The sequence below is a fragment of the Daphnia pulicaria genome, chromosome 1 (genome assembly GCF_021234035.1).
Source record: "Daphnia pulicaria isolate SC F1-1A chromosome 1, SC_F0-13Bv2, whole genome shotgun sequence".
Taxonomy (NCBI): Eukaryota; Metazoa; Arthropoda; class Branchiopoda; order Diplostraca; family Daphniidae; genus Daphnia; species Daphnia pulicaria.
In genome coordinates this window covers 34,120,850-34,143,498 of record NC_060913.1, presented here as the reverse complement: position 1 = coordinate 34,143,498, position 22,649 = coordinate 34,120,850, and the positions used below count along the sequence as shown (strand labels likewise).

General features: G+C 36.6%; 1 protein-coding gene across 1 annotated transcript in view; it reads right to left on the bottom strand.

The window, feature by feature from the left end:
• The window catches only part of LOC124320546, a 467,022-nt gene extending 464,953 nt beyond the window's left edge, over positions 1-2,069 (bottom strand). Inside the window, exon 1 of the mRNA XM_046783371.1 lies at positions 1,999-2,069. The gene's annotated coding sequence lies outside the window, so the exon portion shown is untranslated. The remainder of the gene's footprint in view (positions 1-1,998) is intronic.
• Between the last annotated feature and the right edge of the window lie 20,580 nt (positions 2,070-22,649).

The window sequence follows — 22,649 nt, the reverse complement described above, 5'->3', positions numbered from 1 at the left end:
TCCCTTCATGATTCCGCTCAGAGTTCTTTCATTCACCGTTGCTTGTAGGTTTACGTCTCCTTGTCCAACTACCGATAGTTTTGCCTCACTGATTCCGGATACTGTCCACTTGTCATGTTTGACTGGCACAAAGTTGATGAGTAGTCCTCTATTATCCGTCATATGCTGCGTCACCCCCGAATCTGCATACCATCTTCTTGATCGATTTTTGTTTTCGTCTCTCCAATTTTTGTTGTTGTGTCTCTTGTCCCTGCATTCATAATTTCGGTCGTGGTGTCTGTGATTGCCTCTGTTCTGGGGCGATCTCTCATATCTTCTTCTTTTGCTATCTCGGTCATCTTCTTCTCTTTTTTTTTCTAGACGACGCTTGAATATCCGACACCTTGCTCTAACATGAGAATTGTCTCTGCATTCCCAGCATTTTCTCTTCTCTTCATTTTCTCTTCTCTTCATTTTCTCTTTTCCTCTTGTTGTCTCGAACCGGAAGTGCTTCTTCCAACTTTCTTTTCAGTTTCTTTCATGCTCATTAGCGCATTATAGGAATTTTCTTCTTCACTCTGCTTGATATTCTTTTCCATCTTCACCAGGCGGGTTGTCAGGTTCCTCAGGGTTTTTTCTTGTGCCGGGGTGCTGTCCCATGCGACTCCAAAGTTCAGCTTTAGACTGGGTGTGAGAGACATCAATACTTTTGTCCTAATCTGGTCATCAGTGACAGCGATCCCTTCAATTGCTCTCAACCGAAAGACAGTTTTTTCCTCTTCAGTCATAAATTCCATGACACTTTGTCCTTGCTTGAACTTGGAACCATAAAACTTGCTCCATAGCACCGGGACAATTTCTTCGGCAGTCTCTGAGTACGCGGCTTCCATTCGGCTCCACATCTCTTGGGCAAGGGCGCAGGTCAAAAGAGTTCTTGATTTTTCTTCATGAACGGATGAGTAAATGATCCTCATTGCAGAAATATTCCTCTTCTCCCAGGTTCCAATTGCTGCCGCGTTGACAACTTGTCCTTTGTTCAGGACCTGCGGCGGAAGGAGATAGTTTTGAGTCATTTTACTGCAACATCTCACACTTCCAGTGTGGAAAAAAACTATTTTTCTCATATGATTAACATATGAAAGTCCTTCTCACGTGTCCTACACATGGAAAATCTCTCCTCTCACATGATCTTCATGTGGTACATCACTACATAGTTGCTTGCAAGAATTATGTACAAAGATGTAGACTTACTGGTTGAGGTTTCAACTCGTTTCCTTTTGCGTTGTTCCAAAGCTCTTCACTCTGTAGTACCAGTCTAACTCCAAACTGCCATGACTCGAAGTTTGTTCCATCAAATTTTATTCCTGTGTAATGGGGGCGATTATCTTGTCCTGCCATTTTGCTCTGAACAAACAAGATTTAGGGTTAAAACAGATTTTACCATATTAGTATTTCAATTGGGAAGTAGTGTCATGTAGGAGTAGGAGTGTCTTTTATGTAACCTTTAGTTTCAATTCTCCATTCGCAGTGGCTGTTTGGGTCAGTTATTTGGTGATATTTTACAATTTTAAGAGTTTAACGTGATAAAGTTTAAAGATTATAGATTATTCTGAAACTTAATCTTATTCCACATGTATTTTAACGAAGAAAACAAATCTTCAATGAATAGTGTTTGAAATATATTCGAAAAATAGACAAGTCTATACGGCTGCAATCCCTACCAATTTCCTGTTGAGTAATTTACATACGACGCAGTATGCAAGTATTGTATACTATAGGGACATTCCATTGATCAAACTTTAGTAACTTAGGTTGAGTAAATTTTGTACTTTTATAATTTAAGATTTAAAAGAGAACTGACAGCCCAACACTGATTTAGGTTAACCTTAGATTTTTCTTAATTTACTTGAAGAAATATATACACTGTTACTCATTCAATTTTTACGTATCTGGGCCCATAACCTGTTGTGAGGTGACTTTGCATATATCATTGACGTAAGAAGGTGTGAGGTTACTTACATGGAAAGTTCAGTCTTCGCTATACACACACCAGTACACGCACCTGTAGATCCAGAGAGAGTGACAGCTAGCTCGTACGCCCTCTTAGCACACATCAGTAAGGGGAGGGAAGCAGTGCTGTCATATCGATTTAGTTTGTTATCTCAAACAGTTTGCAGTTGCCGTAAAATTCCGACAAATAAAAATTTGTGTCGCTTTTTGAATCATTCATAAACGTTTGACTCAGACCATTATGTTGTACCTTCGCCATCAATGATGCATTTTACAGCCTACTCTGTTAATTTGGCTGATTTCCGTCTCCACTTTTGAGGTACAACAAGCCCTGTGTTTCACTCTGTGCTAAAATTATCTTCCATTTGCATAGGACTCAACTTCCATCATTTTTCATTCCGTTAGGTGGATTTCACGCCATCCAGTAACAGGTCTTGAAGACGAGTGGAGCATGACGCATCTCGAAACCTTAAATTGTATTAATTAAATGAATATGAATTGGAGTTCAATTTACTGCCCATGAACTTATTTGTGACGCCCGCCCGCCGTGACACTTGAGTTGTTGGATTATTGCAAGACTATACGATTCCACTTTCTTCTCAACGTGACCACCAATAGTAATTTGTTTAAGCTGCAGTTTTCATTTATAGACGATGAGTCACGGAACACAAAAATATAGAATATCTTGAAATTTCACTACAATATTAGTTACATCACAATAAAGCAATAAAAAAACATTCTACACCAAAAATCGCTAAAACACCATGTTATATCAAAGTGCCCCATTTTTAAGATGAACGAAGTAAATAAAAAGTATATAAAATGTTATAGGATCAAACTTCTTTCCAGGGGAAGAAGAAATAGTCTCCCATTATATGCGCCTGAGGTCTACAGTGATTATATAATTTCGCCATAGACACTGAGATGGGTATTTTTTGTTTAAATTATCGTTACCTTTGTTTTAGTATTGTCTATCCAATACCTATCACTAACTAGACGGTGTAGGGTGACCTTATGTTTCATGTATAAAAGGGCGCGTTGATGAAACCAGACCAGTGTGTTGCTGCTATCGTCAGAATTGACACATGAATTACTTCGGCTCAGCAAAGTGGTAGTCTGGATCAGCTCTTGCAAACAGGGACGCTCCGAACGCTATTTGGTAAGTTAAATTCATCTACTCGAACTTGCGTTTATTTCAATGTATTTTTCTTATTTTCTTGCCCACTTAAGCTGCTGATGCTGGTCAAACAGCTCCTCCTCATGTTCCCCTATCATTAATAACTCCTCCACCAGCTTCTCGTGCAACACAATCTCTTGTGCAAGTTACACAGAATGCTGATGAAAATCCGAGACATCCGAGCTCCAACAACCAGCGGGTAAAAAAGTTTTGAGTTGCCCGGATGGGGATACATCCCCAAACTGCAAATACGCCAAACCGTCATCACGGTACTTTAGCAATGAAGGAACCAACTGTTCCAGTCTTATACGTCTCCGGGTATATGTATATATGTATACATATAAAAAGTTTTGATTCAATGCATTACATTTTAACCATTTTTATAAGGCCCAAAAAAAAAGTTTCGTGAACGTGCCTAAAAACTTTTCAAAGAAAATAGTAGCATTAATGAACCATCAGACTGAAGAAAATCAATGGAAACCGAAAAAAACTAACCTGTTCGACTTTTCATATTCGGGTGTGGGGAGAAACTTGTTGACTTTCAAACCAGTTATGACATGAATACGGCTTTGCACAAAATAATAAAGTAAGAAATTAATATTAATATTTATTATTTCATTTAATTCGTCACTTATGCTCTTTTTACAGCATGTATGAACCCTATTCAGTTATTAGAGGAGGACTTCAAATGTTCATTTAGGCAGACAGGGGAAACTGTCCCTTCTTAGTTCGGTGTAAACATCCTTTGCTTAACGGACTACAATTAAACGTAATTTTGTTTTTTACCCTAAGTAAAATCATGCTAAGATAAAAAAAAATCTTTTGCATTATTAGGGGCTTAGGGCTTTTCGTGGTCCCGCTTCAGGATGAAAGATACCCTGTAAAAAGCGGCGAAGAAGGTTCATTTCAAATTTTTTGTATTTACTGTGGGAAAGCCATCCATGCCCTACAATTGAACATTCACAAAGGGGTCTGAAACGAAACAACGGCTCAACTTGGATCGCAAAATCCAGATGGTCTAAGACGTCTAGAAAGGCAAAAGAAGACCAGATGAATGCTACTGACCAGATGGCCATCAACGATGCGGGGTTAAGAAACCCAATTGTCAACCGCAACAATCCCGTTGATGAGTCTGTAGCGTTGTCTCATAACGAATATTTTTTAACAAACCTGTGTTATCCTCAAATGTTCATTCAGGCAGACAGAGGAAACTGTCCCTTCCTAGTTCGGTGTAAACATCCTTTGCTTAACGGACTACAAACAAACGTAAGTTTTTTTTTCTACACTAAGTAAATCATCCTAAGATAAAAAAAATTATTTTGCATTATTAGGGGCTTAGTCAAACAAAAATTTACGTGGTCCCGCTTCAGGATGAAAGAGACCCATTAAAAAGCGGCGAAGAAGGTTCATTTCAAATTCTTTTTGACCGTGGGAAAACCATCGATGCCCTACAATTGAAAATTCACAAAGGGGTATGCAGAGAAACAACGGCTTAACTTGGATAGCAAAATCCAGATGGTCTAAGACGTGTAGAAACGCTAAAAGAATACCAGATGAATGCTACCGACCAGATGGCCATCAACGAACCAGGGTTCAGAAACCCAATTGTCGACCGCAACAATCTCGTTGATGAGGCTGAAGCGTTGTCTCACAACGAAATTTTTTTAACAAACCTGTCTTATCCTCTGATATTAATTAATAAACTGCAATCTATAAATTCATAATTTCATACATTCATAATTTCACACACTCACATTCATAATTTCACGCAATTCATTCAAAGATTAATATTTATTCTTACTTGTTTTAGGTATTAGTGTGTCTCCCAAAATTCAACGGGAATCTTCCCAGGATTGAAGTCTATTTTAGCCGAAAAAATTCACTGAACTCCCATTCCAGCTTAGCTACTTAACTAGAGGTAAATAAATTGAAGAAATGCTATAAATAAAAATCTAATTGAATGTGGGATCCTCCCTTTTATAAACGAGGGAGAACACAGTAACGCTTGCCGCTTCGCAACGTCCGAGTTGCGTTAAAGTTAAGGCCTGATTTTCTTGACTTTCTTGAAATTCAAGGGTAAGAAGAAAAAGGCAATCAGCCTACGATACCTAACTTTAGACAAAATACTGGGGTCCAAGGTATATTAATTTATACGCTGTTTTATCAAAAATTTTACATGAATTCTTACAAATTTGTAGAAATTTTTTTTTAAGAGAAGAAACAAAACCTGGAAAATGTGGAAACTTTGTTGAAATATTGGCTGATGACAAAGCCGAAGAATCCTCTGGTGCAATTTTTTTTAAACGTTTCTCAAATTATGTTCAGCTACAAAGTCTACTTTGTCCGCGCAGTCGCGCCGAAAAAAAAATTTGTAGCCTAATTCATCATTCTCGCCACCGTCATTGGACCAAAATGAAAAAAAAATTCCTCTTACGCCCCCACGCTTAACTAACATAAGCTAACGAAAAACATGAGACAATTTTCAAATAATATTAGAATAGGTAAACGAAACTGACCGTACAATTCAGACAGAATTTGGTGTATCTGTTAATTGTAAATTGGTTACAGAATACATCCGTCACAACAAAATGAATTTCGTCCAATGGGGACAAACAACATTGTATGGGGATCATTTTTCGGTGAGTATTCAAATGTAGACGGAAAATCGATGACACCACTAATGAATCAGATTGTAGACAAATGTTTCGTAAAGTAAATGAAATAAAATACTGTTAATAAAATGTATTTAAAAAAATATATATATTATACAAATCAAATTGTGCCAATTATAATTTGGTACGATACCGATTCAGCGATATATCTGGAAATATAGATGTCATAATAAAATATTTACGCATGAGAACAAACGTCAACCGAGAGAACTAAAAACCTGCTCTTCTCGCCAGGGAAAATCATCTTGAAGTGTCATCTGCTGCTTGCCCCTCGTTAAAGGATTCCTTGCGAAGTTGCCATTCTCTTTCATTCGAATAAACTGAAGTGTCAAAAAAATAAGATTTGGTTTTAATTCAGAGGAGAAATTTTATTGTTAAATATTCATCAGTAGACCAGTCAAACTGCAAGTAAGTTTCTCTTTCTTTAATTTCTTTGAAAAAGATAAAATTTATCCAGAGTTGCTGCTCTATCACCATTTCTGTTTTTTTTTTTCTGTAGTGGAGCCAACTTAATTAAATTGTAGCCTCAAAAACTGATTGAGATTTAAAATTTTTTAGTGAACTTTGTTCCTATCAATGTTATTTATTTATTCACTGTACAAATCAAGAGATAAGGAAATGGGACACTGCCGTGTTAAAGCGGCCATGACATTTGTCAGCGCGCCATCTAGCGGCTAATGCCCTCCCTTCGTAATTAGCAGACGAATTTCCAGCAATTCAGTCTCGCACGTACTGCTTTGATGCGGCTTGTTTGAATTTTTGCAAAGAAAGCTACAGGAGGACTACTTTAGCATGAGGGTAAGATGCCCGTTTCTTGATACCCCTCGCCTGAAACATGTTTTCATATAAAATATTAGTGTTTCTTATTTAAGATAACAATAATCAAGAAGAATTATATCTGTTTGTGTCACTTTGGTGAACTCAATGACTTCGTTTTAAGGCTTTTTACTCAAACTCTTTTACATCAATAATAAGACTTAAAGTAAATAAATAGAAGGGAACAGTATTATAAGCGATAACTCAAACGTAAGTGATCGCGAAAAGAAGGGAACACTTTGGTCCGTAAGCCGCCGTGTTAAAAGCGCGGAAACACTCGTCGTTTTCCCAAACTTAGTGTGGGTACTGTACACTCGATTGAAAAGGCACTTTCAATGTCATGGCCATCATTGTTTCCATAACACCAATTGCACGAAGGCTAACATTAATCGTTTCCAGACAAAAAGTATTATTTACATTTATGATATACCATATATGATGAACCAGTTTTCTTTCACTTAAATTAATATCATAATGCAAAGGTTGACGATTAAAACATCAAGAGCGCTGGTGAAAACCCAATTATCCTTCACTATTGAATAAAGTGGGATACTACCGATTACACACCAGAAATTGAACTGTGAAGGAGTACTATGTATCAATGAGCTATTTAACCAACTGTGGCTTTTATAATGGTTTCTTAAACAGCCAAGAGCCGGGTGACATGGTACGATGCAGAACGTTATGATAACATCTTAGTAAATCAGACATTGTATTCCTCCGTATGACTGATCTATTCATAAGCAATGATGCAACCGTCTACTCTACGCTGTGTTTTATCGCAAGCCAAGAAGTTAGGTGTGGATTCACAACACTTGTTACTTTTGATCAGCATCAAAAGTGGAAAGTGATGCTGATTATTGCAAATTCAAACTTGTAGTGCCCGACTAGAGTTCTAATTAAAAACTTGGTGAGTTCCACATCCTAATGAGTTTCCAATCAAGTATTGGGCATTTCATGGATAGAAGTGGACTTCGTGAAGTCCTGGATTTAATTGATGCAGAAAATACTACTCCTCATCTGTTGTCTGGAAAAGCACTAGGTCACATTAACGAACTATATGAGAGGTCACATAATAATTGAATCTGCTCTACACTTTGTTCTACAAAAAGCAAAATCATCGCAAAGCATCTAGAATGAGGAACCTGTGTGTAAACTAAAATTACCAATTACATTATTATAATGAGATATTATTCCACAACAGACAGGATACAAAGAAGTAAAAAGCGATTCAATATCAAATGATAAGTTGTCCCAAAATTATTACACTTAATTTTTAATTCTGTTTGATTTCATTTTAGATGGGAAAATCACCGATGCAGTGTTAAAAAACTCACGGATTTTCGTTGAAATTTTCAACTATATGTGACATGGTTTTTTCACTAAAAAATAACTTTAGGGGGGTGGCCCTGAAATCGGTGATCGGTGATGATATCATTCAATCTATTATCAAAACTCCGGAATTAAAAAAATATATTTCCCTGAAAAAAGAACCAAACGACCCGTTATTTTGGTTGGTTAATAGCCTCTACATAAAATTAATGGAATAATCACATTAATTTAAATTAAACAACGATCTTTATTGTTTAAACTCAACAGTTAAATCTTGGTCACATTAAAAGAGGACTGGTGGTTTGGGTGGACAACACAAACAAGAAATAAGAGAACTTCCTCAAAATGTTCAAAAATTTTAAATAACAATGAGAATTAGACTTAAGAATGAAAAATGTAATTGCTAAATGTTCATTGGTTGTCGCATGAATTCTTAATTTTTCAATCAAAAAAGAGAAAGTATGAACAGGGGCACACGATTCAGTTGTGAGATTCTTTTCTCCAAGCATCAACGATTGAATAAACAATGGTGCGTTGTTGACTTTGGCACTGTCGTCCAAATGGAAGACGTAATAGATAGCAATCAGTGCAATTACTGTTTTTGCAGTTGTACGGACTCTTATTAATGGCTTGTTTTCGAGAATTATGTTAATTTTTGAGCCTGTGTAGAGTATGAATAGGGCACCTGTCGTCTCCTCTTGGATGGATCTTTCAAATTTGGCAATTCCTATGGATTAGAAATATATTTAAACAATTAGATTTTAATTATATAACATGAAAAAGATTATTTATCTTACTGATGTGAAATCGACCAAACGTCGTGCTGCTTTGTCTCCTCTTCCCTTGTTGCCTCTTCCAGCTATGTCCGTACTAGAAGAATCAAACCTGGAATCAGCGTAATTTGCGTCAGAGATAGCTGTAAAAATATACATAGTAATTGACATACACAGATATTTTAAAAATTGTTACAAAATAATGGCGTTCATCGTTGTTTTGATGTTTCAAGATGATAAATTATCTCAAGATCAACAATGGTTTTAACATTTCGAACTTGTGTTAGTGAGGTTTCCAAATCAGAAACAGACTGAAAAATATTATCTGATCTGCAATAAAAGAGGATAAAGTAAAGTTATAGGAAAGGAAAATGACTTCGACCTTAAACCCATCGTTGGAAAATATGATTACCACTTTAATCAACAGTTTCAACATTTCCTTATTCCAGATTAGAGTCGTTTTTTATAAAGAAAACAATCAGATCACATTTAAGAACAAATCGTCGAAATTATTACCCTCTATACAAAAACCAACATGTCGGATCTTAATTGAAGTCATCACGCCGGTCTCTGAAAAGAAAAGTGAAAACTATCAGATCACATTCATGAACTCCCCGTAAAAAATTCTTATCCCTGGAAGTAGCAGTTACAAACATGTTGGATCTTGAAGGCATCACTAGTTCGCAACGGTATCTGAAAAGAAAAGTGTTGAACAATATTTATAGACCGTTCTCAAATATTTAGGCAAATTCACGACATGTAATACCACTTGTAACATCAGCAGATAAAGATAGTTTTTTCTTAGTTTTGAACACTTGTTGATGAAACTTAACTGGTGAATCATCACCAAGAACAATCCAGATAGCCCGTTTTTTTCTATTTTACCTTTTAAAAACTAGTCACGATAAAAAACGATTCACAATTCTTAAACAAAATGTGTCCTCTTCAACTCTTCACTACCAATTTTCTTTTTATCATAGTAAAATCAGAAACTTTTCCATTTTCATTTCAAAAATTAATCTACAAGTTGTCATCTGCATCCTCGATGCCTTGCATTACAGTTACAATTTTTATAGCCAAATCACCCATTTTACCATCAACGAGGATAAATTTAAATAAAGATAAATGTTACTTAGGCTTGTGAAACGAAAACCTGTAGTTCTGAAAATGAAAGACTGCGTTTTATCGATTCGGCAAAAAAATAAATCAGAAATCTGATGCCAAATCATATTGTAATATAACTTCAACAAAAATCACCACTTATTGGGTGGAGATATCCTTTTCGATGTATAAATAACCCCGTTATCCAGTGCCGTCGATGTAGTTGTCCAGTATGGAAACCCCATTTTCCGGTAGTCTACCCCGAATTTTTTTCGGCAGGAAAATCACATCTATTTTTTTATGGGTGAATATTCTAGTTTTTAGTTACAACTACTGATTTTAGGGGAGGTGAATCACCAAAAGAAGTCAGAATTTTTAACAGTGTGGAAAACAATTGGAATCCTCGATGGTTAAAAGACTGCATAACTGTTTTTTCCATACATGGATTTGTTTGGACTGGTGTCACAATTCACAGAAAGAACAGAAAATTTAAAGTTGCATCTGCAAACTTTAATGGACATATTACCATACTTATTGCAGCATCTGGAAACAATAACTACTTAGAGTAGACCGGGGCGATTTTGGATAGGGGCATTTATGAGCAGTGGACTTTTGGACAAGTTGTAATAATCGGATTTGATTCAAATGTTAAAGAATGCTAATATAAAAATTAATTCTAATTAATTATAAATTTTATGCCAGCGTCCAAGAATTTTTAATAAAAAATAACGAACAATTGTTGGAGCTACATTAAAAAAAAGTAATGTTTCCTTTTCTTCGGTCGGAATTTTTTCTCTCCGTAGCATCTTATTATTGAAATATTCCTGCTGTTGTTCACAAACATGAGAGAACAAAAATAATGGTAAAAAAGCCCATTAAATTCTGCGTGAGTGGACTTTTTTTTTGCTGGATTACTTTGTTTAGTTGCAATTCAATAAAATATATACAGCAAAAACCGTTTTTTTGGACAGTTGACCTCAAAAAATCTATATACAAAATACGAAATAAAATTTCGAGACTATGGAGCTTAAAAAATATTGAAAAGTGTAGAAAAATATGTTCAATCAGTGGCTTACAGTGATACTCAACTTTTTAGGTAAAAAGTCAAAAAAATTTATTTATTACAAATTTTATCATTGTTATGCTACATAATCATTGTAATAATTCCAGTTACAACGATAAAGGATACCACTAAACTTTGGTCAAGAGAAAAGAACGCCGAACACTGTCTTGGTTTGGGGTTGTATTTTTATCACGTCCAAAGTCTTCTTTGTGCCGAGTGACTGGAAGATTGGATTCATCGACATACACCAATATTCTACTCCAACACATGATTTCGTTGAACAAGATCGAACCTTCAAAACGAACTGGTTTGGTTCATGACTGATAAGGAAAACATAATCTTACAATATTCAGTTGCTTTAAGGTTTAATGTTTAGAGGTTGTTTTGGATGAAATTCCTTTTCTTCTAGGCCAAGCAATACTAAAGAATTTTGTAATTTCTTTGCATAATCAGCCACTTTCTTGTTGGCCTGTTAATAATAATTACTACAAATCAACACACGAAGATACTTATTAAATGGATCATACTTTTACAAGCCTCTTTACTAATGACTGCACCATGCCCTGTTCTTTTTCTTCGTTGTGGTAAAATCGCTTCAGAGAGGTGGTCTTGACGAGCTCAATTTATTTAAGGATTTTTAGTCATTAATTGATTGACAATTTTTTTATAAAACTAATTACATGCTGGGCTCATATGTTTGGTAACTGAGCCATACCTCGACAACTTAGCAAACACTAGCTCTTGCTCTTCTCCTAATGACGAAGCAGCTCCATGTTTCCATCTTCTATTATGAATAACCTATATTGAATGATATTGAAATAAAAATAAATTAATTAAACAAAATTGAACGTTTCAACCAAATCACCTAAAAATCTCAAGCATGGGTCCGCCCATGAAGTACACTTAGAAAACCAGTCATTTCTGTACTCATCCGATCAAAATCTTCGTGATTCGGATTTACCGCAGATAGCTTAGCAGCATCCTTAGCAAATGTTGAATAGTTACAGATCACATCATAACAGAAATATAGGTATCCTAGTGCCCATAAAATTTTATGGAAGTGATGCACGAAACAGTAGTTTCTCCAGTCTTAAAATTTCCTGTAACAAGAATGTTTAAATGCCGACAACAAGCATAGCCAAGTCCGGTTTCATCTTGAGTACGAAAGCGAGAACTACTTTCTCGTCCTGCTTTGTATGTAGTGTTTCCACACGAATCATGCCCTTTTTTCTGCATGACCACATAAGGATATGTTAGTTTACACCAGGCCTATAAATCTAATAAAAATATAGAGAACCTGAGGTTTGAACGAATTTATCATTTCTATATGCGTTTGAATGTCTTCGTCCAATTCCATGGCTTCATTGCCATACAGAGAATCCATGTAGCTACTGTTAGAGACACATAAAGTTTCACATGAAATAATGTGCAATTTTTTTGTCGTGTTCTTTTACCTTCTGGCAGACTCATATCGGTATAGCTTCATCACGACATCAAAATGCGTGTACAAGCAAGGTCAACGCAACATTTACATTTCATCTTTTCTCGTTTTTTTATATCAGCTTCAATCCTGTGACGAATATACGAGAAATACGTACTAGCCGTTTTGAACATCACCGGGTTTATTGTGGAGATCTAGAATATAAATAAAATTAGATTGGTGAACATATTTTGATTCATTAATCATTTAAACATACTATAGACTATTAGAGTCCTTACTCTTCCTGATTCAGCCGACATTTTTTCAAGCATTTCTATATATTTCAAAGCAGCGGTTGCTGAAGTTTTGTGTTTTAAATGGAACTATTGGATCAGAACTGACTTGGTGAAAAGAGTACAACTTCCAGTGGAAGAACCTGGCCACAATCCAGATAACACATATTCTCTCATCGATGCCAGGACAGGTTCCTTATGATATTTGCAGTTAGGGTTGAGGCATCGAAATGATGCAGCATTGAGATTGATCCGACCTGCATTTAGAAATAATAAGTAAATTTTACTGTTTAATTAAATGCTGATACAGAATACATGCTGTTTTCACTAACCTTCAAGAGTACAGACAAACATCGTAACTTATTTTGAAGGTTCTAGGCTGACTGTACTCTTGGAATCACAACCAGCGCACTGCAATGGAATAAAGCAGGGAACAGAGACTTCTGAAGACTTTTAGAAAATTTACATTAAATGTGCAAAAATAAAATAATTTTGGATTCCAAATTTACCAACCTTTAAAAATCACCACTTCTTTTGAGGAATCCCAAAACTCCTTCGCTTTCAACTTGATTAGATTGCAATTCTGCATAACTTCACGGTTGTGAAGTGTGGTTGTTGTATGAAAGAAATGTCACAGTGACTGCAATAGACCTCCACACAAGTTGAACAGCGGATGTAGTTGCAGTTTACCTTTATTTTGCAAATCCAACATGAAATTGGCACTGTAGTGTTACTTTCTATTAATGCCTTCATGGCTAAATTAAGGTTGTCCTCACAATACTTAGAAATCTGGCCCATCCTTTTGGCATGCTGCTTCTTAACTTCAACCTTTTCCTTGTGCAGCAGTTCAAGGTGCTTTATTTTGCTCGCTGTGAAGTGACATTCTTGTGCAATGTCCTTTAGAATTGTTTCTAGTTCCCTATGAAGCTTGACCAGAAGGAAGATCCACATCAGAAGGAAGATCCACATTCTGAAGATCCTTCGGGGGAAATTTCACTTTTTTTTCTTTGAATGTTTGGGCACTGAAGGATCTAGGGAATAACGTTGTTTGTAAACCCGCTTTGAACCATGAAAAGAGTCAGGTTTTTCTTTTTTTCTTTTTTCACTTTTTCATCACAGACTTACATATTTTATTTTATTACTTTCATTTCTTTTCAGTGATTCAGTGAGCAAAAACCCAGAAACGAGTTGAAAAGGGGTTGGGCTGGCCAGATCAGTCTATGCTCCGTTTTTCTCCTCTAGAGGATCTATTTTAAGGAACATCGAGATTGGAGCATAGTCCGAACTCGGTCGAAGTTCATGTTGCATGTGGACAAGTTTGGGCCATCTAAATTGTTCGGGAAATTGAGTTGCACAACAATACTCAAGACTATTCAGTTTTGGTAACGCTTTTATGTATTATTTCGATTTTAGAAGCAAAATCAGAGGATTCTCACAGAACAGTGACAATTTGCACTTTCCCCATTAACTTAGCATGAGCAGGGTAACTGTAAGCAATACCTTTAACAGAATTTGTGTTTCCATAGCCATTTAGCGTTCTTGATTACCTGATTCAATGTAGAAGATGCTTGAGAAAGATGAAAAATGTCTTTGACGGTTACAATGGGCAAAAAGACAATATGTCCTGAAATAATGTCTTCCGAGCAGTTGAAGACTCACTTTGAAAGGAAAATGTAGAACTAGTTGGTTGATTGTGGTGGACGCGGATAATATTTTACTTTCTGAAAAGAATGGATTTGTTTCGTTTGAAAATGTTTTCGTTTATTATATGGCGTCGTCTTGTCGCTGTGTTGCAATTGATTTTTAGATGTTGAGTTGGTTGTTTGATTGCAGGTAACCTTTTCAGAAATATGTCGCTTTTACGTTTTATTTTCAGAAAATCGTTTGGACGTTGTTCAATCTCATTGGTTTGTCGTCTAGCTGTATATCGCCTTTTGCTTCCTAGTGTTAAATGGCGTTTCAATTGGAAAACATTTTGAATCCTGTGTAGTGACGACGAAGTTTCTGAAAGAGGTTACACCAAATCAATCGTAAGTTTGTGATTTTTCAATGGTTTCATTATTTCATAGAATTATTGACAACTAATTGGTAAATCCTGTTTAGATATAGTGTCATGGTCCGCATCGCGTCTGTTTAATATACGTATCGCTGCAAAAATGGAAGTTTTTATGTAATTTTTTAAGTTGTTGATCAGGAAAACAAGCGAGGCCGTGTAATTTTTTACAGTCCCAATAAGGCTTTGTGTGAGCGGTATCCTTTCTCCGTCGGATCTCGGTTAGCTTCTACTATCCTGATGATTCATTTCCCCGCTTGAGCACTACTGCTCACCCGTTCACGGTTCCTTACGCCTCTCTTAGCCTGAAAGAGCGTTGGTTAGTGTAAGGGTGGTGGGGGTGGTGGGTAGAGAATTAAGATGCATCTTCAACAGCACGTGACTGATTTTCCTACCTTTTTAAAATTCGTTCCAGTCACTAAAGTTCTCGGTTTTAAAGTGAATTACGATGTTAAACTGCATAGATTCAATGTCAAACGTGTTTCACCGCAGTACAGAATTGGCGATTTCCCATTCGACATTCAGTTGACTGAGTTTTCAAATGTCACCGCTGTTGCTGACGAAGTGGGGAGTGTGATTCTTCCAATCACTTTTTCTTAAATTTCAATATCAAACATAGCAGATCACCTCGGGTCGGATCTGTCATCAGTAAAAAAATCCTTATCTTTATCAACAATGTAATTTTTCTGATTACTTTTTTTATTTCTGTGGGTTCACGCCAACAGTGGAAATCAAAAAGTGGTATGATGGTTAATTGATTTCTGTTTGAAGCAATAGAGAATATGACTTTTGGAACTAAGGTTGATTCTCCAGATATTGAACAAGTAAAAAATTGTTTTCCCTTTCAGGAAAGCTTGTGGCGATAATGCTTCAAACTCTGGTCACGTTGTTTTGGAGCAAGTCAACATCAACTGAATTCTTTACTGATTTTGTTGTGGTTTTCATAGTCTTGGAAAGGATCTGGTAATGTTTAATGGTGGAGGGATGTAATGTTTATCTTAATCGAATCATCCTTACCTCTCTGCGGTGTTCCTGGATGGAAGCGGTGAAATAAAAGCTATAGCTTGTCGTGAGTCACGACTCGTGTGAAAGCAGCTTCTGTTGCCGGACTGTCCAGAATTAAAGCCAGAATTGAAAGAGGAACCTTTCCAGCCGCTTCTAGAGCCGCGAGAGCATCCTGACTTGGGTCTAGTCGAAGAGTTGCTTGACCCATTAGCACCACCAGACCGACCAAGGCTTCTTAGTTTCTGATCATCCGACGCTTCCTTAACCATCTGCTTCAGAAAGGAACGGCCAAAGAGAGTGCCACACTCCTCGGGTTCGAAACGATTGGTTTCTGAAAGGAGAGCCTCAAAACGGGGATCGGTTAGTTTAAGAATATTTTCTTTGCGTCTGATTGTCACGCTGTGGAAGGCATGACCCCACAACTGGAGCGCGGAAACAGCTGCTGCCGCCATCGGGGTGTTTTTCAGATTGTCGTCCGATGTAACGGCGCTTCAAAGATACAGAAGAGGACGAGAAACATCCAGAAGTTTGAACTGATGCGCCACGACAGACTTTTCCTTCGCCACGGCTCATCGTATGGTCAAGTTTTACCTGTGGTACCTGTAGATCGAATGTCTTCGAGTCAAATGACGGGACGAAATCTTCTCTGATCTGCTTGGACTCTGCCGACTTCAGCTGAGAAGTCATCCAACCTCTCAGCTCACGCGAACGGGTCGATCAAGACGAAAAATCTTTGACTGTGGAGGAACGACTTCTTCTGTTGGCTCAAGCTCCTCAAGAGAAGCACTGCGGGACCTGTTGCGGCGCTGAGGCTCTTCAGGCAAGACCAACTCTTCTCGAGTCATCGATTTTCTCTCTGGTCTCCTACTCTCCGATCTTCTGTCTTTCGAACCTCTAGGCGATCTTGGAACTTCTGGTCGAGAAATCCTTGACTGATTGCCTTCCGAACGAATGGAAATGTCATCTGCAAACTCTTGGCTGCTACCGCGATGGCTGCTACGGCTTCGAATTCGACTTAGACTTCGATTACGATAGCGGCGGTTAAAGCGGCGCGTGGCCTCAATTTCCGAGGAAGACGAAGAGGGGGAGGATCTAATTCTAGGCATGTTCACACAATGAAAGCTTAAAACGGTCTGAGAAAGCCGAGTCGGCTAGGCCCTGGGGTGATTTCGCACGTCTTTTGTTTTTTGTTCATACTTTGAAATAGCTACATCAATACAAGGTAAACACAAAATCAAGGTCTCGCTATTATTCATCAATTTAAACTGCTCATCGTTCGCTGACACGAACTCGAGCAATTATTTAATTGTTGATATCGACTGAAATTGAATGAGGAGTACACAATCTCCAATTTTCAAATATAAAACACTTCATAATACATTTTTACCTGGTATTGGTTCCTTGGATTGTTTGCTAATTACGTATTTGAGTATTGAATTTGTAACTTTCATACATCTGTATTTGTAATAAACTACTCAAATTGATTTTTACAGTTTTTTGCGTCCTTTATTTCAATTCCAGAATGGGAATTGGACTTGGGAGATGGGGGAGGTGGGATTCTAAGAATGAAGGAGGGATACTAGCGGCGTGCCTATAGCTATCTTGTGGTTATTATGTGACGTACGAAGGTGTAGTACGTAACGTACTAACGCTTAGTACCCGGTGGTACGAAGAGATGTTAGTGCCCCCAATACTAGTTAGTACCCTCGTAGTGCTATTAGAATAACAAAGCCAAGTAAGGTCTTTCATTTTCTTGAGTTAATATTTATTCTGATTTGATGTTAACATAATGGGAGAATGAAAGAGCAAAACATTTGTTTAAGGATTGTGACTCAGTTTTTAAATGAGAAAGTAAATATAAGCAGGGTATCTGGGTTGTGGGTGGTGATGGTTCACCAGTTAAGTCTGGTTCCATCATTGAAGTGTTCATTCGAAACCAAGAAAACAGTATCTTTCCCTGCTGATGATGTTATAATAATAAGTGATATGTATTATAAACTTTTCATGCATATTTGAGAACGGTCTAACATTTTGTCCAACACTTTTCTTTTTAAAGACCGTTGTGATGCCTTCAAGATACAACATTATAGTAGTTGCTTCTTCAGAGGGTAGGATAGACCGGGGTCACTTGGGATACAGGGTAAGATGCTCGTTCGGCTCTTATTTGTATCCATTTGAAATTTCGCTTTTTTTAGAATAGCCATAATGTGTATTTTTATTCAAAGATGGCCTCCATCAAAAAAATTTTCGTCTGCACTTCATTCGTTAAGTTTTGTCGTCAAAAACGTGATACAGTTTTGCCGACCAACTTTTTTTCGCGTACTATTTTCCTTTTTCAAACACATAATCAAACCATATTCATTTCATGATGTGCATACATTTGAGCCTTGCTAGAAACCTCTTTTCTTGGTCAATAAGTTCTCAAAAGTTTAAAAAGTGTCAACACTGGAACAATCCTTGTACTCAGTCTGTGCTGATCCTGGTAAAAATAGCTGTTACTAAATGAGGGGGGTGAAACCTTTATCCGTTTTCTAATAAGGTTTAACGACATTAAATTCTTCTTTTTTTTAATTGTACAATTTCGGGAAATCACGCAGAACCGAAATAATTAAGTTGAAAGAATACTAGACTGTGTGCACTGAAACTAACTGGAAACAGTGTCTGAAACAAGTCAGTTTTAGATGGCTGACTTAACCTATTGCTGTCTTTAACTATTAGAGAAAAATAGTGACAAATGTTTGCTGGGTCCCACCTTGAATCCTGGGAAATCCTTAGCATTTAATACCAGATGTTCCATTTAGTGACAAAAAGAAGGTCATCACTGCAACTAAGGATCCATGAATGTACACAAGGATGCAGAGAAGAGGGGAGATGAAATAGGTTGGCTGCTATCAGTGGAAGAACCAACCAATTGGTCGAGATGTTCTTCTAGACAATAAATACAAAAATTATCATTATTTAAAAATTATCTAGATAACAACTCAAAGCGAGATCTTAAGGATATGCATTTCAATTTTCTGACTGCTAACAACTATAAAAAATCATTCAGTAGTCAATACAGTGGATCCATTCAGTATCTTTGTGCAATTATTGCTCATTACCCATCACCAAAATCGGCTGTGCACATGTGCATTTTTCTTGCTCATTGGACAACGTGCTAACAGTACAGCGTGGTACTGATTACTGAGCGTACAGTTACAGTAATACATTTTTTTTACATGATATTAGAAATTTACTTTAAACCGTCGAAAATTTTGAGATAAACGCAATGCCTTTCAGTGTATTATTACGCTGGGACCATGCTGAACCAAACATAATATGAAATAATATGAATCAAACCTCAAGGTACAACAGCATTTTGAAAAGGAATACATATGTATCAGAACTAAGAAGCAAAGGAAATATTAGAAGAATGACAAAATGAAGTAAAAATTGTTCTTTCAAAAGGTTTCCTAATGATTCTACAGTTGGCAAAATACCATTTAAAAAATATATATATTGTTCTAACCAATGAAAACGAAATCATTTAAAAACTACATTTTTGATTGAAGCAGATAACGAAAGTAAACAACATCTTATTGTTGGTTCAATGAAAATTCAACCTTTTTACCTGTATTATTATGCTTTTCTACACAGTGCGTGCAATACTGGTCGGTACAATCAACAACGACAGCACCCGGATTACGAGCAGCTCACCACCCCTACACCAAAAACTGCATGCAGCAGCCGCAGCAGCCACACCAGCTGGATGTAAAAAAAAAGAATATGAGCATGCATTGCATATCGTTTTAGAGGAAGGGAGAATTTTGTCTACACGTGGCGAGAAAATTCAGTGCCCCTAGTTCTACCTTGAGATTTGGTCGATATGAACAAGATCTTCTCGTTCCCTAGTAGAACAAGATATCTTTTAGATATCTTTCAGACAGGAATACATCTATTAGATAGCTATCTTATAGATATCTTTGCAGTAGTTAAATGTCATCTCTTGAAGATATCTTCTTTAAGACATGTACGAGACAGCAAATTAATAAAGTATTTACTATTACTTATGCCTTTCTAATATTCCCTTCTCAGTATTTCTTTCATTCTTTTGCAGTTTTTACTGATTTCAGACACTTTTAAACTGATATTTCACTTATAGAAACTTTGTCATTACCGGGATTTGAACCCGGATCAACTGCGTGGCAGTCGAATGCGATACCAGCACGCCACATTAATTATATATATTGTTTCTCAGTTTTGAGAGAATAGTTTGTTACTTTATTGATTGATGAGAAAGCGCTTTTATATCACACATAAGTAAGGTAATTATCTCTTAACGTACGCATACAAATTTTTCTTCCGGTTTGTGGTGTGATCTAACTTTTAATCTTTTTAAGTGGGGTTGTTATGTACGATATTAGGGTACCTTTTTTAAAATACATTCTTAAAATGTCATGCACATTAACAGTTATAGTGCAAAATCTTTATTTACGTACATATTTAGCGTGTTTTCTAATATTAGTCTGACTAAGGATTTTTCCGAGCAATTTTTCCCAGTTGCTAAATGTAATGAATCTATTGAAACATAATTTTGTGGGGTCCCGGACATTCAGGCCAGTGACGTTCAGGCCAGCGACGTTCACGCCAGTGGCCTGAAAGTCCCCGGCCACTGGCCTGAATGTCCAAATCCTTTCAGGCCAGTGGCGGCAGTAGGTAAATTTTCATTTTCAAAGTCTTGAGCGGTCTTGAGTCTCTACATAGGCCTACCCTGTTCATTTAAGACTAGAGTTATTAGGGTAGTAGGGTGGCTATACTTTACTGGCCTGAAAGTCCCCTGGTACTGGCCTGAATGTCTCCCGTTCAGGCCAGTGGCCGGGGACTGGCCTGAATGTCGCTGGCCTGAACGTCACTGGCCTGAATGTAACACATCCTTTGTTAGTATTTCAAATCAAGTCGCAATGCATGTTTTTCGCATATTTATAACTTAAAATTGAAGAAATTACATTTGATAATAAGCCTAACTTACGTTGGTTTCACTTAAACAAATTTGCTTTTACAAGTTGTTTTTCTGTTCACACAAACTGAAGAAAGATATCTTTTATGAGATATCTTACAGATAGTTACCATCTATCTCGAGAAGATATCTAATTACATATATCTTCTAGATATCTTTAAGATTTCTTTATTTAACGAGACAGTAATAAGATAGGAAGATATCTTAAAGATATCTAGAAGTTATCCTGTTCTACTAGGGTTGCCCCTTAGAATAAAGAGGTTGGGTACGAATAATTTTGTTTTATTAAAACAGCCACTGGGTTCGAATTGCACGGAGAGAACGCGCAGGGGTTGAACATGGAGGTATATAAAGGAAAGGAATAGACCCTTCACACCATCACTCTTGAACTGGACAAATCAAGGTAAGCTATTGTATGAATGTTTTCTGTGTTTCATCTTCGAGTATACCTGATTGCCAGGGTTACATTAAATTTACTTATTACTTTCATCTAACGGCAAAAAATTGTTTAAATTAAGAAAATAAATGAGTAGGCCTATCTTGGACGTTTTCCCTCATGATCGCTTCGGTCACTTCCCTTTAAAAACCAAAGAAGCCTTAACGGAATTGAATACTCTTTTGGAATCGGACGATAATCTCTTGGATAATCTATTTGTAAGATATTAGATAATGGATTTAGATAATACTTATTCCCCTTTTTAATAGATTAAGAAGTGCCATTTTGATCTAGATAATACTTATTCCCCTTGTTAATAGATTATGAAGTGCCATTTTGTTTGCGGAATCGTCCTCCATGATCAAAACAATGTTCCTTTCTTAACACGCAAAATGCTAGATTATTTTTTGGAAAAAAATAAAGTTGTGAAAGAATGGTGTGAAACTTCCTTCAGAGAATCACAGCTGTCCAAGGGGATTCACGGTAATTAGGTCTACCGTCTACTAAATATTCTTTCTGTTTTAAACTTTTTTTGTTTTCAATATAGGTACTTTACAGTTGAAATTCAAAGGCATGGATAACTTAATTTATCAATGGGCTGTCAATGATTGGATTACGGAAATAATAGCTGTTTAGACGCTTCCTGTGATTTTTCCGTTGATTTTTTTGGTTGGAGAAAATCATTTTTTTTCTATGTTCTGTTTCGTAACGTATACTTTTATTCATCAAATAGATTGGAAATCGTCCTGTTTCCAGAAAAATGTGGGGCTATCAGAAATAGGGAGTGTAATTCTTGTTATCCCTAACTTTGAAAACATTATAAGGTATGAGAAACATATTTTGTAGTGATCTTTCGTAGATAGCTTATTCCACAAGCTATTTTACCGTTCAATTTTTTTTTGCTGTAGTTAAATTTAATCAGATTCTATTTTAATAATTCTATGAAAATGACTCATGGGGAAGGTTGGCCATTTTTCCATGGAGCAAGTTGGCCAACATGGGTGCGTCTGGCAAAGTGAGGCTATTCAAATTTTCTTCTTTTATTTTTTCAGAAAAATGAGAAACTACGTTAGAACAACTGAAAAAGTAAAGTCCCCATCTGATGTAATTGACAGAGCAGTTGCAATGGTGTTGGATGATGGAAAATCATTGTGTAGTGTGGCTATTCTTTTTCGACATTGCTAGAAGAAGTCTAACTAGATATGTTTAAAAGAAGAAGTCAGGTCTAGAAGAACAAAACATGCCTAATAGTGTTTCTCCAACCCATCATGGGTATTCATCTGTGCGCCAGGTAACAGTTGTGTTATGGTTTATGTTTGTATGAGGTTATGTGTGTAAACATTTACCGTGCATGTTTTCAACAAGGAAGATGGGGCTCTGACAGCTAATTACCTTCAGCAGATATTTACTTTGCATTGTCCCCAATTGATGTTATAAAGCTGGCGTTTTTTAGTTGCCACAAAGCTGAATCTAAAAATTCCACCTTCGTGGACTGAAAAACTTGCAGCTGGACCAGATTTGTT